The sequence below is a fragment of the Macaca thibetana genome, chromosome 12 (assembly GCF_024542745.1).
Source record: "Macaca thibetana thibetana isolate TM-01 chromosome 12, ASM2454274v1, whole genome shotgun sequence".
In the NCBI taxonomy this organism is placed as follows: Eukaryota; Metazoa; Chordata; class Mammalia; order Primates; family Cercopithecidae; genus Macaca; species Macaca thibetana.
This window is the reverse complement of record NC_065589.1, coordinates 60,324,688-60,340,783: the sequence shown is the minus strand read 5'-3', so window position 1 is coordinate 60,340,783 and position 16,096 is coordinate 60,324,688. Positions and strand designations below refer to the sequence as shown.

Here is a 16,096-nt window from a genome sequence, read left to right as displayed (position 1 = left end):
CTATAGCATGCTTTCTTTTGCTGTTTTGGCTTCCTTCTGCTGTCCAAACTTAGACTTTTGAGTCTAGACGAGTTTAAGTCACAAGGAAAAAGTTGTGTAAAACACTCATAAAAACATGGGATTTGCGACATACCACCAGCTCAGAGAGCTAAACATGTGGCACCTGCTCTGGTGACAAGAAATCAAGGTCAGCCTAAAGGAAAGTGATGTCATGTAGGGAGAATTCATTTGAAATATTCTTTTCCACTCACCTTCCCAATTCCTCCTCCTTCCTCTCATTTGAATGGGGAGGATACCCATTAAAATGTAGTATGCATAGTATCATTTCAAAACTTCACCATTACAGTTACTGGCCTTGCTTTTCTGCCTCAATTTGTCTGTTCTTCTTGATCCTTTCCACATTGGCTTCACTGATGCTTCCACTTGCCTTCGCCTTTTTTCCTGTCTCATCTTTCTGGTTCATCTCCTTCTTTCTTTATCGCCTTTTCATGTGGTGGAAAGAAACAAAGAGGTAAAATTACTGCAAAAGTTGTGATGAGGATGAAAAGGAATGAATAGTGCAATAATCATGTCTCATTTTATCATTTACTATTTGTGTAATTATTATTTTTATAATAATTAAATACCAGTCTTACTGGAAGTGTGCTTCTTTTTATCCTTTAAATATGCCCCTTTAGAGCTTAGTTATTAGATGTGCCATGTGTTTTTTTAGTTCATAGCCATGTATTCACTAGGAAAATTCAAAAAGGAAAGATAGACACAAGTGTAAGAATAGCAGACAGGATGAAGGAAGAACCCAGATACTACTCCCTGTCTCTGCTGTGGCTGACTTCTCTAATAATGGCTGCACCTTTTTCATGGCTCCGGATCCCACTGGACAATCCCATCCCCTGTGACCCCAGTTTCTCCCAAGCAGCCCCTTCCTGGTCTTAGCCCCCACCCCATGGGCTCCAGTGACACACTCAAGTGCTAGGAATAGTAGCAGCTCCCTGCACTTGCTGTCCTCTGAGTTGTTGCCCTCTTTCCTGCTCAATGTCTTCTTTCTTACATTTCCAGTGTAACAAATTCTCTCTAACAAATTCCTTCCAGTTGAAATATCCAGAGTGGTTTCTACTTTTTTTAATAACCCTGATGGATACAAATACTATAGTGGAAAACACATGAGATGAGAAAGGCTGATTTCATGTCTTAATTGTTACTAAGTAGCTAGAAAGTTCCAGTCAGGTCATTCAAGCTAGGGTTCATAACGTTGTTTTATGGCTCAGAGCTCAAAGTTTAAAGTGAAAGCTCTCTAACTCACCTTATGAACAGACTTGTCATATTAAAACTCTCTGTTCCTCTGTAAAACATACTGACTGACTTTCGCAGCACAGTGAAAGGCCAAATCTGTGATCTTTTTTCCAGGAGTTTATACTTCTGTTCCCACACCGTAATTTATGTTCTTACCAGCAGTCGGTTATACTTATTCCAAGATCTATTCATGCCAGTTGTTAGTATAATTACATAATGTAATTAGTAAGTGACAGAGGCCAAACTTGTTTAGTGATTTCTATCATACAGAGTTTTAAGAGGACTTTTACTATACAGAGAAGAAAGATGGAAGCGACCTTTTCGAGTACTATAGAGTTCGTGGAGAACAACCCATTGCTCCCTTCATCCCCTCTGTGGCTGAGGAAAGTTATTTTAATCAGTTCTCCAGCTCTGGTCTTTCAACCAAAAGTGTCTCCCCTCGTTACTGAAGCAAGTGTTGTTGATAATCATCTCTTGCCCGAAAGTGGCTGAGCTCCTGATAAGCAAAATAACAAGCAGCAGCAGGCGAGAAGGGGCAGATCAGGAGCACGAAGTGCCAAGAGTCCAGCCTGCATTCCCATTGTGCTATTGCTAGGATGCACCAGGGTGTCTGATACACAGCTAGACAATGGAGAAGGTAGCAAAGTTAAAGCCATTTTGCTTATATTCATTCCAAGAGACCACTCACTGGATGGATGTACCCCAAGAGCAAGGCATTCTTGGTGGTCCATCTGCTGTGGAAGGAAAGAAGGTAAAGATAAAGCTGAGACTAAGATGGATATCCCCTATCAGAGGGCTGTGCATCAAAAGGTCCCTATAAGGCCCTGTGAGGAAGCAACAACTGGGGAAGGGTGATAGCACTTGAAAGCCACATGGATAACGAAGCATTGATCACTCACAAAGGAACAGCAACTTCACCACTACCCATGAGGAGTGGTTCTCACCAAGAACAAGAGTTACAACCAACCAAAGAGATTCCAGCCAACTTGCTGTGTGTCGTTGCCCTGTTGTTGGTTCCTCAAAGGGCAGATCCTGTCATTCCCTCTTCTTCCTTGCCAAACCACTATCAGAGGAACAAGTATGGAGAACAAGAAAGGATTCACCTAAATGAAACATTTTATTAGCTCTAAATGACAGGGTGTTATAGAATTGAACTGAAATAATCTTAAGGAAGCTTACTACTACAGAGTGGAAGATATGGTTAACTTTAAAGAACTACCACCTAACGGACATTAGAAGTTATTAAAAAGTTCACTCATTTCCTGTTTTTACCTCCAAGTTGATATTTCATCAAAATGGTTACTTTCACATTATTTTTTTTAGTTCTTTTTTTTTATTGTGCTTAACTTTTATTTTCTTTTTTTTATTATTATTATACTTTAAGTTGTAGGGTACAGTGCACAACGTGCAGGTTTGTTACATATGTATACATGTGCCATGTTGGTGTGCTGCACCCATCAACTCATCATTTACATTAGGTATATCTCCTAATGCTATCCCTGCCTCCTCCCCACCCCACCCCACGACAGGCCCCAGTGTGTGATATTCCCCATCCTGTGTCCAAGTGTTCTCATTGTTCAATTTCCACCTATGAGTGAGGATATGCGATGTTTGCTTTTTTGTCCTTGCAATAGTTTCCTGAGAATGATGGTTTCCAGCTTCATCCATGTCCCTACAAAGGACATGAACTCATCCTTTTTTATGGCTGCATAGTATTCTGTGGTGAATATGTGCCACATTTTCTTAATCCAGTCTATCATTGATGGACATTTGGGTTGGTTCCAAGTCTTTGCTATTGACTTTCACATTATTTTTTATGGAATCAAAAAAAAATGATTAAGAGGCACTCGCAGCTAACTGAAGTTAGTGCTCCTTCAGTAGACAAACTCAGTTTACAATTTTTTTAAAATAAAATTGAAAGTATATTAGTGATTATTCGGGGTAAATACATCTAAAAATAGGATTTAACAAAAAGATCCTTCATTAACAGCCCTAGTTAATCATTGCATTTGCAAAATACAAAAGGAGGCATGTGCACATCTTGGGTGCTGGGTTTCCATCTCATTGTTGGGTTCCTGTTCTAAACGACCAGCCTACCCTTTCTGATCTAGCACTCTTTTGCTGTCCATATGTGTGTAGCAGAACTGTCATCTCCTAAAATAAATCTACCCCCACAAAAAAGAGAACCAAAGAGAATTTTTAGGAAACCAACCAAAGTTGATGTGTTTTAACCCTCCATCTTACGCCTTCCTGCCTTTGATGATGAGCATAAGATATTTTCTCCATGAAAAGACTCCAGACAGGAACTAATTAATTAACAACATCAGAATTTATTTCATCTAAGTTGTTTTTATTAATCAGGCCAGGTTAACCAACAGTACTCAGTAAATACTAATTAAAACACATAAGCTATGCAGACACTTGACACATTCTTCATATCGCATAGGAAGTGTGCATAGGCAAATATCCTTTAAAAAAAAAAATCTAGATTTATTTACACTCAGGCAGACTAGGCTGATGCCTTTGTAATGTAATTTGGCAGTTACCAGAAGGCCCACTCTGACCAAAAATCTCTCAGAAATGTCCTGTGAAATAGCCAGAAATTTCTATGACTAGAATAAATACTAATATATTTATCAATTATTACTCTTAATGGCATGGTGTGAATGAATTGATAAAGTAATTATTTCCCGGTTCTCTGAGAGGTTAGTACCTAGGACAAGGAAGTTTTGAAGAAAAAAGTTAAATAGCCATTTTTATTGCAACAATATCGAGAAACAGAGAAGTAGGGTCTGAGGGAGATGTATAGATATGGGAATTGCTTACACTAAAATAAACTCACAATTTTTCCTGGGACTGGAATTTGGTACCATTTAATTCCTATCACAAGTTTAAAATAAACATCTCCTTTCCCAAGTTTGTGCTTTTTCCCAAGGAACTGGAAGACAGAAAAAGATTTGCTTTTACTCTCATCTTGAATCAGTGAATATAATATTTGCTCAGACACCAGAGGTGAAATAGTGGACAGCAGATCAGCGCCTAAGGAAACCCGTGTTCCAGATTCAGTTGTTACTAACAGAAAACAGCTGGTGTTGCCTTTTTTCCCAAGACCTCCTGAATAGTTCCTTGACTTTCAATTTTTGTTTCTAAAGTACCTGAGCCAAAACAACGGCAAGCTTGATTTTTAAAATAGGATCAGTGACAAATGCTGAAATGCCAAGTCGCAACGCACAGGATACGACCAAATAAAATGCAAGAAGGAATTTGGAAGGCAGATTAGGGGAATGTGGATCCCAATCTGTGCCTGACAACTGCTCTCAATAAACTGTGCCGAGGTCAAAGAAACATTTGGGAGTTTATTCAAAAACACACACAGACCAAGGAGACAGATGCTGCTTTTCCACAGATTTTTAAGAATTTTTTTCTTTTTTAAATAAGGGGGCTAGAGCACTTCCCAAAATTATGGATTTCTACCTTTCTCTGTGGGTGAGATTTTTTCTCCCATTGACTAAATCTTTATCTGGGGTAGGTGAGGGCCCTTTGGTAATCCCCTAGTTCATGCAACACTAGTATATTTTCCCCACTTGGAACCAGATTCCACTCATGGTTCTGCATTCCCTCAGATAGGTCATGCTAAGGTCAAACAGCAATTCCACAATGGAAAAACCACTACAGGTCCTCTAAATGTGTGCAGACCAGTCCTAAAGAATGTTCCATGTGGATAATCAATTAAGTATTTTTGATAATCACAATTTGTAAGACTAACAGGAAGCAGAGATGTGTTTAAGATGTTAAGCCCAGTTAATAAGCTTAGAGTATGCAGTGAAGGTAAATACATATTAGTATATATACATCATAACAGAAATTAATATTTATAAACTACCTTGCAGTTCTCAAGTATAATTCACTTTGGATTATAGAAGTTTTGAATCCCTCAATCATCAATGTTTCCATTTCCCTTGAAAACATCACTTTTACGGAGAAAATCTTTCAAAAAATTTTGAAATATATTTGAATAGCCAAAAAATCTTGAAAAAATAATAACAAGCACAATTTCTATTGCATGTTTTCATAGAAGATAAAATTCTACTTTAACTTACTAACCAGAATTATGTTTCTATTGATTTAGATTTTGTCTCTTTCAAATTACAAGAATTGATTATGCAAAAAGGCACAAAACCAATAATTCTAAAAGAACATAGGAAATTAAAAAGTCATGAGTTTCACATAAATCAGGAGTTAATGGTAATATAATCAGCAATATAGTATTGTATTATGCATAGAATGTATAGCATATTGAAGAGGGAAAGGGTGAATTAGGAAATCAAAATATGATTTGCAGATCTCTGGAAAATGTCTCCAGATTTGAGCAAATTGTGTACTTAAATAGGAAACAAATGCCTTTTTCTGTCTAGATTATATTTTGTTACAAATCATTCACTATAAGTAAAGGCAAAACTGAGGAACTCTCTTCCAATTTAAATAGACATATAATACAGCAACATCATTATTCTAAGTACATATTCTTTTCATTCGTTCACCAAGCTATTAGGGTTCTTTCAATGAAATAGTGTTTTTGGACATATTTGTGTGTGTATATGTTTATATTACTTATAGGCAGGGTTATTAAATAATTTTACTATCTGTATTATTTAATTCCATTTTATAAATAGTAACATTTGGTTAAGGTAAATTGATATACAAATGAAATCAAGCAGAAAATCTGGTTATTCTCAATTTAGTTATTATCTTTGTATCTTGCTTAGCTTTTCCCTAAGACATTTTTATTTTCTCATTCATAGTCATTCAAAGTTATTGGATTCTTCTAGCCATCACCGAAGAAAAAGAGGAACATTTTTGTCTTGGAGATTCCTAGAAAAGAAGTAGCAGCGGGGGGGGCGGAGCAAGATGGCCGAATAGGAGCAGCTCCAGTCTCCAACTCCCAGCGCGAGCGACACAGAAGACCGGTGATTTCTGCATTTTCAACTGAGGTACTGGGTTCATCTCACTGGGGAGTGCCGGACGATCGGAGCTGGTCAGCTGCTGCAGCCCGACCAGCGAGAGCTGAAGCAGGGCGAGGCATTGCCTCACCTGGGAAGCGCAAGGGGGAAGGGAGTCCCTTTTCCTAGCCAGGGGAACTGAGACACACAACACCTGGAAAATCGGGTAACTCCCACCCCAATACTGCGCTTTAGGAAACAGGCACACCAGGAGATCGTATCCCACACCTGGCCGGGAGGGTCCCACACCCACGGAGCCTCCCTCGTTGCTAGCGCAGCAGTCTGTGATCTACCGGCAAGGCAGCAGCGAGGCTGGGGGAGGGGCGCCCGCCATTGCTGAGGCTTAAGTAGGTAAACAAAGCTGCTGGGAAGCTCGAACTGGGTGGAGCTCACAGCAGCTCAAGGAAACCTGCCTGTCTCTGTAGACTCCACCTCTGGGGACAGGGCACAGTAAACTAAGACACACAGACACCTCTGCACAGACGCAAACGACTCTGTCTGACAGCTTTGAAGAGAGCAGTGGATCTCCCAACACGGAGGTTGAGATCTGAGAAGGGACAGACTCCCTGCTCAAGCGGGTCCCTGACCCCTGAGTAGCCTAACTGGGAGACATCCCCCACTAGGGGCAGTCTGACACCCCACACCTCACAGGGAGGAGTACACCCCTGAGAGGAAGCTTCCAAAGCAAGAATCAGACAGGTACACTCGCTGTTCAGAAATATTCTATCTTCTGCAGCCTCTGCTGCTGATACCCAGGCAAACAGGGTCCGGAGTGGACCTCAAGCAATCTCCAACAGACCTACAGCTGAGGGTCCTGACTGTTAGAAGGAAAACTATCAAACAGGAAGGACACCTACACCAAAACCCCATCAGTACATCACCATCATCAAAGACCAGAGGCAGATAAAACCACAAAGATGGGGAAAAAGCAGGGCAGAAAAGCTGGAAATTCAAAAAATAAGAGCGCATCTCCCCCGGCAAAGGAGCGCAGCTCATCGCCAGCAACGGATCAAAGCTGGACGGAGAATGACTTTGACGAGATGAGAGAAGAAGGCTTCAGTCCATCAAATTTCTCAGAGCTAAAGGAGGAATTACGTACCCAGCGCAAAGAAACTAAAAATCTTGAAAAAAAAGTGGAAGAATTGATGGCTAGAGTAATTAATGCAGAGAAGGTCCTAAACGAAATGAAAGAGATGAAAACCATGACACGAGAAATACGTGATAAATGCACAAGCTTCAGTAACCGACTCGATCAACTGGAAGAAAGAGTATCAGCGATTGAGGATCAAATGAATGAAATGAAGCGAGAAGAGAAACCAAAAGAAAAAAGAAGAAAAAGAAACGAACAAAGCCTGCAAGAAGTATGGGATTATGTAAAAAGACCAAATCTACGTCTGATCGGGGTGCCTGAAAGTGAGGGGGAAAATGGAACCAAGTTGGAAAACACTCTTCAGGATATCATCCAGGAGAACTTCCCCAACCTAGTAGGGCAGGCCAACATTCAAATCCAGGAAATACAGAGAACGCCACAAAGATACTCCTCGAGAAGAGCAACTCCAAGACACATAATTGCCAGATTCACCAAAGTTGAAATGAAGGAAAAAATCTTAAGGGCAGCCAGAGAGAAAGGTCGGGTTACCCACAAAGGGAAGCCCATCAGACTAACAGCAGATCTTTCAGCAGAAACTCTACAAGCCAGAAGAGAGTGGGGGCCAATATTCAACATTCTTAAAGAAAAGAATTTTAAACCCAGAATTTCATATCCAGCCAAACTAAGTTTCATAAGCGAAGGAGAAATAAAATCCTTTACAGATAAGCAAATGCTTAGAGATTTTGTCACCACTAGGCCTGCCTTACAAGAGATCCTGAAGGAAGCACTAAACATGGAAAGAAACAACCGGTACCAGCCATTGCAAAAACATGCCAAAATGTAAAGACCATTGAGGCTAGGAAGAAACTGCATCAACTAATGAGCAAAATAACCAGTTAATATCATAATGGCAGGATCAAGTTCACACATAACAATATTAACCTTAAATGTAAATGGACTAAATGCTCCAATTAAAAGACACAGACTGGCAAACTGGATAAAGAGTCAAGACCCATCAGTCTGCTGTATTCAGGAGACCCATCTCACACGCAGAGACATACATAGGCTCAAAATAAAGGGATGGAGGAAGATTTACCAAGCAAATGGAGAACAAAAAAAAAGCAGGGGTTGCAATACTAGTCTCTGATAAAACAGACTTTAAACCATCAAAGATCAAAAGAGACAAAGAAGGCCATTACATAATGGTAAAGGGATCAATTCAACAGGAAGAGCTAACTATCCTAAATATATATGCACCCAATACAGGAGCACCCAGATTCATAAAGCAAGTCCTTAGAGACTTACAAAGAGACTTAGACTCCCATACAATAATAATGGGAGACTTCAACACTCCACTGTCAACATTAGACAGATCAACGAGACAGAAAGTTAACAAGGATATCCAGGAATTGAACTCATCTCTGCAGCAAGCAGACCTAATAGACATCTATAGAACTCTCCACCCCAAATCAACAGAATATACATTCTTCTCAGCACCACATCGTACTTACTCCAAAATTGACCACATAATTGGAAGTAAAGCACTCCTCAGCAAATGTACAAGAACAGAAATTATAACAAACTGTCTCTCAGACCACAGTGCAATCAAACTAGAACTCAGGACTAAGAAACTCACTCAAAACCGCTCAACTACATGGAAACTGAACAACCTGCTCCTGAATGACTACTGGGTACATAACGAAATGAAGGCAGAAATAAAGATGTTCTTTGAAACCAATGAGAACAAAGATACAACATACCAGAATCTCTGGGACACATTTAAAGCAGTGTGTAGAGGGAAATTTATAGCACTAAATGCCCACAAGAGAAAGCAGGAAAGATCTAAAATTGACACTCTAACATCGCAATTAAAAGAACTAGAGAAGCAAGAGCAAACACATTCGAAAGCTAGCAGAAGGCAAGAAATAACTAAGATCAGAGCAGAACTGAAGGAGATAGAGACACAAAAAACCCTCCAAAAAATCAATGAATCCAGGAGTTGGTTTTTTGAAAAGATCAACAAAATTGACAGACCACTAGCCAGTCTAATAAAGAAGAAAAGAGAGAAGAATCAAATCGACGCAATTAAAAATGATCAAGGGGATATCACCACCGACCCCACAGAAATACAAACTACCATCAGAGAATACTATAAACACCTCTACGCAAATAAACTGGAAAATCTAGAAGAAATGGATAATTTCCTGGACACTTACATTCTTCCAAGACTAAACCAGGAAGAAGTTGAATCCCTGAATAGACCAATAGCAGGCTCTGAAATTGAGGCAACAATTAATAGCCTACCAACCAAAAAAAGTCCAGGACCAGATGGATTCACAGCTGAATTCTACCAGAGGTACAAAGAGGAGTTGGTACCATTCCTTCTGAAACTATTCCAATCAATAGAAAAAGAGGGAATCCTCCCTAACTCATTTTATGAGGCCAACATCATCCTGATACCAAAGCCTGGCAGAGACACAACAAAAAAAGAGAATTTTAGACCAATATCCCTGATGAACATCGATGCAAAAATCCTCAATAAAATACTGGCAAACCGGATTCAGCAACACATCAAAAAGCTTATCCACCATGATCAAGTGGGCTTCATCCCTGGGATGCAAGGCTGGTTCAACATTCGCAAATCAATAAACATAATCCAGCATATAAACAGAACCAAAGACAAGAACCACATGATTATCTCAATTGATGCAGAAAAGGCTTTTGACAAAATTCAACAGCCCTTCATGCTAAAAACGCTCAATAAATTCGGTATTGATGGAACGTACCTCAAAATAATAAGAGGTATTTATGACAAACCCACAGCCAATATCATACTGAATGGGCAAAAACTGGAAAAATTCCCTTTGAAAACTGGCACAAGACAGGGATGCCCTCTCTCACCACTCCTATTCAACATAGTGTTGGAAGTTCTGGCTAGGGCAATCAGGCAAGAGAAAGAAATCAAGGGTATTCAGTTAGGAAAAGAAGAAGTCAAATTGTCCCTGTTTGCAGATGACATGATTGTATATTTAGAAAACCCCATTGTCTCAGCCCAAAATCTCCTTAAGCTGATAAGCAACTTCAGCAAAGTCTCAGGATACAAAATTAATGTGCAAAAATCACAAGCATTCTTATACACCAGTAACAGACAAACAGAGAGCCAAATCAGGAATGAACTTCCATTCACAATTGCTTCAAAGAGAATCAAATACCTAGGAATCCAACTTACAAGGGATGTAAAGGACCTCTTCAAGGAGAACTACAAACCACTGCTCAGTGAAATAAAAGAGGACACAAACAAATGGAAGAACATACCATGCTCATGGATAGGAAGAATCAATATCGTGAAAATGGCCATACTGCCCAAGGTAATTTATAGATTCAATGCCATCCCCATCAAGCTACCAATGAGTTTCTTCACAGAATTGGAAAAAACTGCTTTAAAGTTCATATGGAACCAAAAAAGAGCCCGCATCTCCAAGACAATCCTAAGTCAAAAGAACAAAGCTGGAGGCATCATGCTACCTGACTTCAAACTATACTACAAGGCTACAGTAACCAAAACAGCATGGTACTGGTACCAAAACAGAGATATAGACCAATGGAACAGAACAGAGTCCTCAGAAATAATACCACACATCTACAGCCATTTGATCTTTGACAAACCTGAGAGAAACAAGAAATGGGGAACGGATTCCCTATTTAATAAATGGTGCTGGGAAAATTGGCTAGCCATAAGTAGAAAGCTGAAACTGGATCCTTTCCTTACTCCTTATACGAAAATTAATTCAAGATGGATTAGAGACTTAAATGTTAGACCTAATACCATAAAAATCCTAGAGGAAAACCTAGGTAGTACCATTCAGGACATAGGCATGGGCAAAGATTTCATGTCTAAAACACCAAAAGCAACGGCAGCAAAAGCCAAAATTGACAAATGGGATCTCATTAAACTAAAGAGCTTCTGCACAGCAAAAGACACTACCATCAGAGTGAACAGGCAACCTACAGAATGGGAGAAAATTTTTGCAATCTACTCATCTGACAAAGGGCTAATATCCAGAACCTACAAAGAACTCAAACAAATTTACAAGAAAAAAACAAACAACCCCATCAAAAAGTGGGCAAAGGACATGAACAGACATTTCTCAAAAGAAGACATTCATACAGCCAACAGACACATGAAAAAATGCTCATCATCACTGGCCATCAGAGAAATGCAAATCAAAACCACAATGAGATACCATCTCACACCAGTTAGAATGGCAATCATTAAAAAGTCAGGAAACAACAGGTGCTGGAGAGGATGTGGAGAAATAGGAACACTTTTACACTGTTGGTGGGATTGTAAACTAGTTCAACCATTATGGAAAACAGTATGGCGATTCCTCAAGGATCTAGAACTAGATGTACCATATGACCCAGCCATCCCATTACTGGGTATATACCCAAAGGATTATAAATTATGCTGCTATAAAGACACATGCACACGTATGTTTATTGCAGCACTATTCACAATAGCAAAGACTTGGAATCAACCCAAATGTCCATCAGTGACAGATTGGATTAAGAAAATGTGGCACATATACACCATGGAATACTATGCAGCCATAAAAAAGGATGAGTTTGAGTCCTTTGTAGGGACTTGGGTGCAGCTGGAATCCATCATTCTTAGCAAACTATCACAAGAACAGAAAGCCAAACACCGCATGTTCTCACTCATAGGTGGGAACTGAACAATGAGATCACTTGGACTCAGGAAGGGGAACATCACACACCGGGGCCTATCATGGGGAGGGGGGGGGAGGGGGGAGGGATTGCATTGGGAGTTATACCTGATGTAAATGACGAGTTGATGGGTGCAGCACAGCAACATGGCACAAGTATACATATGTAACAAACCTGCACGTTATGCACATGTACCCTACAACTTAAAGTATATAATAATAATAAATAAATTAAAAAAAAAAAAAAAAAAAAAAAGAAGTAGCAAATTTCTGACCCCAGTTATCCAAGATAATCAAGACCACCATTAGAATCCAGGTTCTACCTCTGATTAGCCTACTAGAGAATTCCTCCTATAAATAAAGAAAGGAACTGTGAGAATGACATGTAACTAGTTGAATTTGTCTTTTCCCAGTCCAGCAAGAATTTCCTGAACTCTAAACAAAGGTGTTAAATATGATGAAATAAATAATTAATTAGTTTCAAACTTAGTCTGGAATAGATTAATTCACAGGGCACTTTGCTAGCCTTTCTATTTGGTTATTACAGCTGTAATAAAACCCCATTCTCCAGTGAAATCATGCTCTGGGCAACTATTATACTTCTCTGGCACAGATCATCAGAATTCAGGGCAATTCCAGCCAAGCCAGACTCTGTTAGCCTTATTCTACTACTCAGCTCTGAAATACTGGTTAAGCAAGTACTGGTGATTTTAAGACCGTTAATTCCATTATACTGAAGGAAAAAAGGAATAATATGTTAATGAATGATTACCATGCTCCAGTCACAGTTCTAGGTGCATGAGACACATTACTGTATTATTCAGGATGGCCTCACTGTTATAACACAGACAATACAATAGTTTTCATGCCTTAACAATAGGATTCTATACCTCTGTGCCAGGCAAAAGATCAATGAGTGTGTTTGGTGGGCAGCTATCACGAGCTGACTCAGGAATCCAGAATTGTTTCCACCTTGTGGTTCCACTATCCTGTAGAGAGCATCAGAGTCTTCTGTTGGATCTTTTGTGTCCATATGGCAAATGGGGGAAAAAGGAGCATAGACGCAAGACCTTGAAATGGTATGTAAGTTCTGTTCGCATTCCTTCAACCAGAAACAAATCACAAGGATATACCAAACAGGAAGGGAGCCTGGAAATATAGTCTACCAGTGTACCCAGGGAAAAATGAAACAGATTATGAGAATAACAGGCCAAAGTTTCCTACAATCAGCAAATTAAAAAAATATATATATATTCTCTGACCTTTAGGAACTTACGTTCTATCTGGGGGAAACAAATGATTAGAAATAGGCATAATAAATTATAAATTGTGTAATCTATTATAAAATAATAGGTATAATTGGGGGGTGCAGAGAAAGCTCAGAGTAAGGTAAAAGGGAGAGGTATCTTTTGACAACAGCTATAGGTAGCTGTGGCAGGGTGGAGGATGGATCACTGTCAAAGAGTCAATCAAAGGAATGAGAGGCCAATTATTGGAGAAATCACCTTTGCCAATAATGGGATAATGTTGGAGAGAGTGATGGTGGTCCAGAAGCTAAAATCATAGCGAAATGGGGGCTTGGGGCTGTCCCGTAAACTGATAACAGTAATGGAGAAAAGCAGTGGGGGTCATGGAATTTGGAGTTTTACAGGAAAGAAAAAGAATGATCTGAAAGCAGCAATGAGGAGAAAAGAGAATGCCTACTCCTAACTTCAGGTCCAGCTATGTAAGAGCTGTGGAATTAAAAGCAGCCACCACTTGAGAGGGCTGCAGAGAAGGAATGCCTTCTTGTGAGAGACCAGTTCCCCCTAGAAAGCATTCTTATAGAAAGAATGTCAATGATATCAGGATTTTAGGAAATCTGGAACTTTCTATGGTGACCAGTATGAGGAGAGAGAGGTGGCATACTGAGATTTGTCCTGGTGGAGTCAGACTGAAATGGTGGCAAGTCTACAAGTGTCCGGGACAGTAAGGAGTGAGGATTGGCAACTCACTCTTGACCCCTGCTAAAAAATAAAGGTAGATAGAAGTCTTAGGATTAGGTTTTCTTAAACTGAGTGCTTGACTTCAATCTGGACCTCTTTTAAGAAGGGTGAGTTTATACCAAGTACAGTGTCTGTTTCTATACCAAGAGAAGCTAGAGATTACTCTGGATGAAAAGGTAAAAGTCACAGGGGTGTGTGGTCTTGATCCAGAATGTGGCCCCCTTTTGACTTCCAATGATCACTACCAGCCAGCCATCACATAGAATTATTTGAATCCTTTAAAAAGTATTTTAAAAGATATGCTATTTGTTTTAACATTTCATTTTTATCAAATAATGAACCCAAATATTCCTATTACCTCTCCAAAAAGTCATATTGGGCCTGAGTATCACTTCAGTTTTTCACATATAATGTCTTTCCCAACCTATAACATATCTTTCCAGGACTCTCAAAAACAAGGAGAAAAACAGATTCTAAAGAAAGCATGTTAGCACAAGCAACTCCCCAAATTTTCAACTCTTCCTTCACATGCTCTTTCTTGACACAGCATTCCACTAGTTATTCAACAAGGAATTGTGAGCAGCCATTGTACCAGGAACTGCACTAGGCAATTGTTTATAAAACAAAAACTATACAAAGATGTTTTGCTTTGTTGAGACAGAGTCTCACTCTGTCACCCAGGCTGGAGGGCGGTGGCGTGATCTCGGCTCACTGCAACCTCTGCCTCCCAGGTTCAAGTGATTCTCCTACCTCAGCCTCCCAAGTAGCTGGGATTACAGGTGCCTACCACTACACCTGGCTGATATTTGTCTTTTTAGTAGACACAGGGTTTCACCATGTTGGCTGGGCTGGTCTCGAGCTCCTGACCTCAGGTGATCCACCTGCCTTGGCCTCCCAAAGTGCTGGGATTACAGGCATGAGCCACCACGCCTGGGCTACACAGATTTTTTTTAAATAAAATGTTGTCTTTCTCCTTGAGGAACTAACTCATAGTTGGGAGCATGTGGAGATATGATTACAGCTCAAGGTGTTAAAACGAAAACATATACCAAATGCACTGGAGGAATTGCAAAAAGAATGATTAACTTGCCTGGGAGATATTGAGAGACTTCTCACAGGAGGTTTCATTTAAACTGGAACTAAAAGTATGAGTAAGGCATTTTCTAGATGGAAAATGAGAAGACAAGCATTCAGTCAGAGGTACAAATGCGCACACAGAAGTGCAGAGCCATCTGCATGACAGAGTTATGTATATCTGTATAACACATTTAGGGGCTATAAAGAATCCCCATGTGTCTAGAATGGTGGGTGCGTGCTAAAAAGTGTCAGGAGACTTTAGACAGTCGAGGCCAAAGCCTTGAGCACTGAAGTAAAAAACTGACAATGGAAATCATCACAGAGTGTTTTAGGTAGGTGGGTTATGGGATCAGGTTTGTATTTCAGTACATAACTCAACTTTATAGTGGAGAGTTTATTACAAGGCACAAAACTCCAGGCAGGTAGACCAGTAGAGAAAGGACTATAATACTTAGATGAGACACGAGGGCCTGAAGGAAGGCATCTCTCAAAGGAGTCACACCATTTTCCTTTGACTAAATTTAACCTACAATTCGAAGAGATCATTTGTTTGGAAACCAAATTTTCTAAACTATTTCATATTCCATTTTAGTGCTTTAAATTAAAACTAATTTTAAATCCATCTTTGATGAAACTCCAGTCACGATTCCCCTTCTGAAGTCTAAAGGTACATAAAAATACATTTCTTACTGATATAAACATAGAATCACAGATTCTCAGGGCTTGAAAGTTTTACTTCACTTGGTTCACTATCCATCTGATATTGGAAGCCTTTCTAAGCTCTCCTTGCCAAGCTATCTTCTGGACCAGGCTTGATCATCTCCAGGAATGAAGTATCTAGTGAGGTGGTGAAGGTGTGGGTTCTGAAATTAAGCAGACTTAGATTTGAGTTCCTATTTCATCACTTCTACTGTGAACTTTGGCGAG

The 16,096-nt window shown here is 39.7% G+C and overlaps 2 protein-coding genes across 2 annotated transcripts in view; both read right to left on the bottom strand.

Annotated features, from left to right (window-relative positions):
* Positions 1-16,096, bottom strand: part of NEUROD1 (neuronal differentiation 1) — a 1,109,848-nt gene that overhangs the window by 902,957 nt on the left and 190,795 nt on the right. The window lies entirely within an intron of this gene.
* Positions 1-16,096, bottom strand: part of PDE1A (phosphodiesterase 1A) — a 473,087-nt gene that overhangs the window by 433,329 nt on the left and 23,662 nt on the right. The window contains exon 3 of the transcript XR_007718098.1: positions 252-482. The gene's annotated coding sequence lies outside the window, so the exon portion shown is untranslated. The remainder of the gene's footprint in view (positions 1-251; positions 483-16,096) is intronic.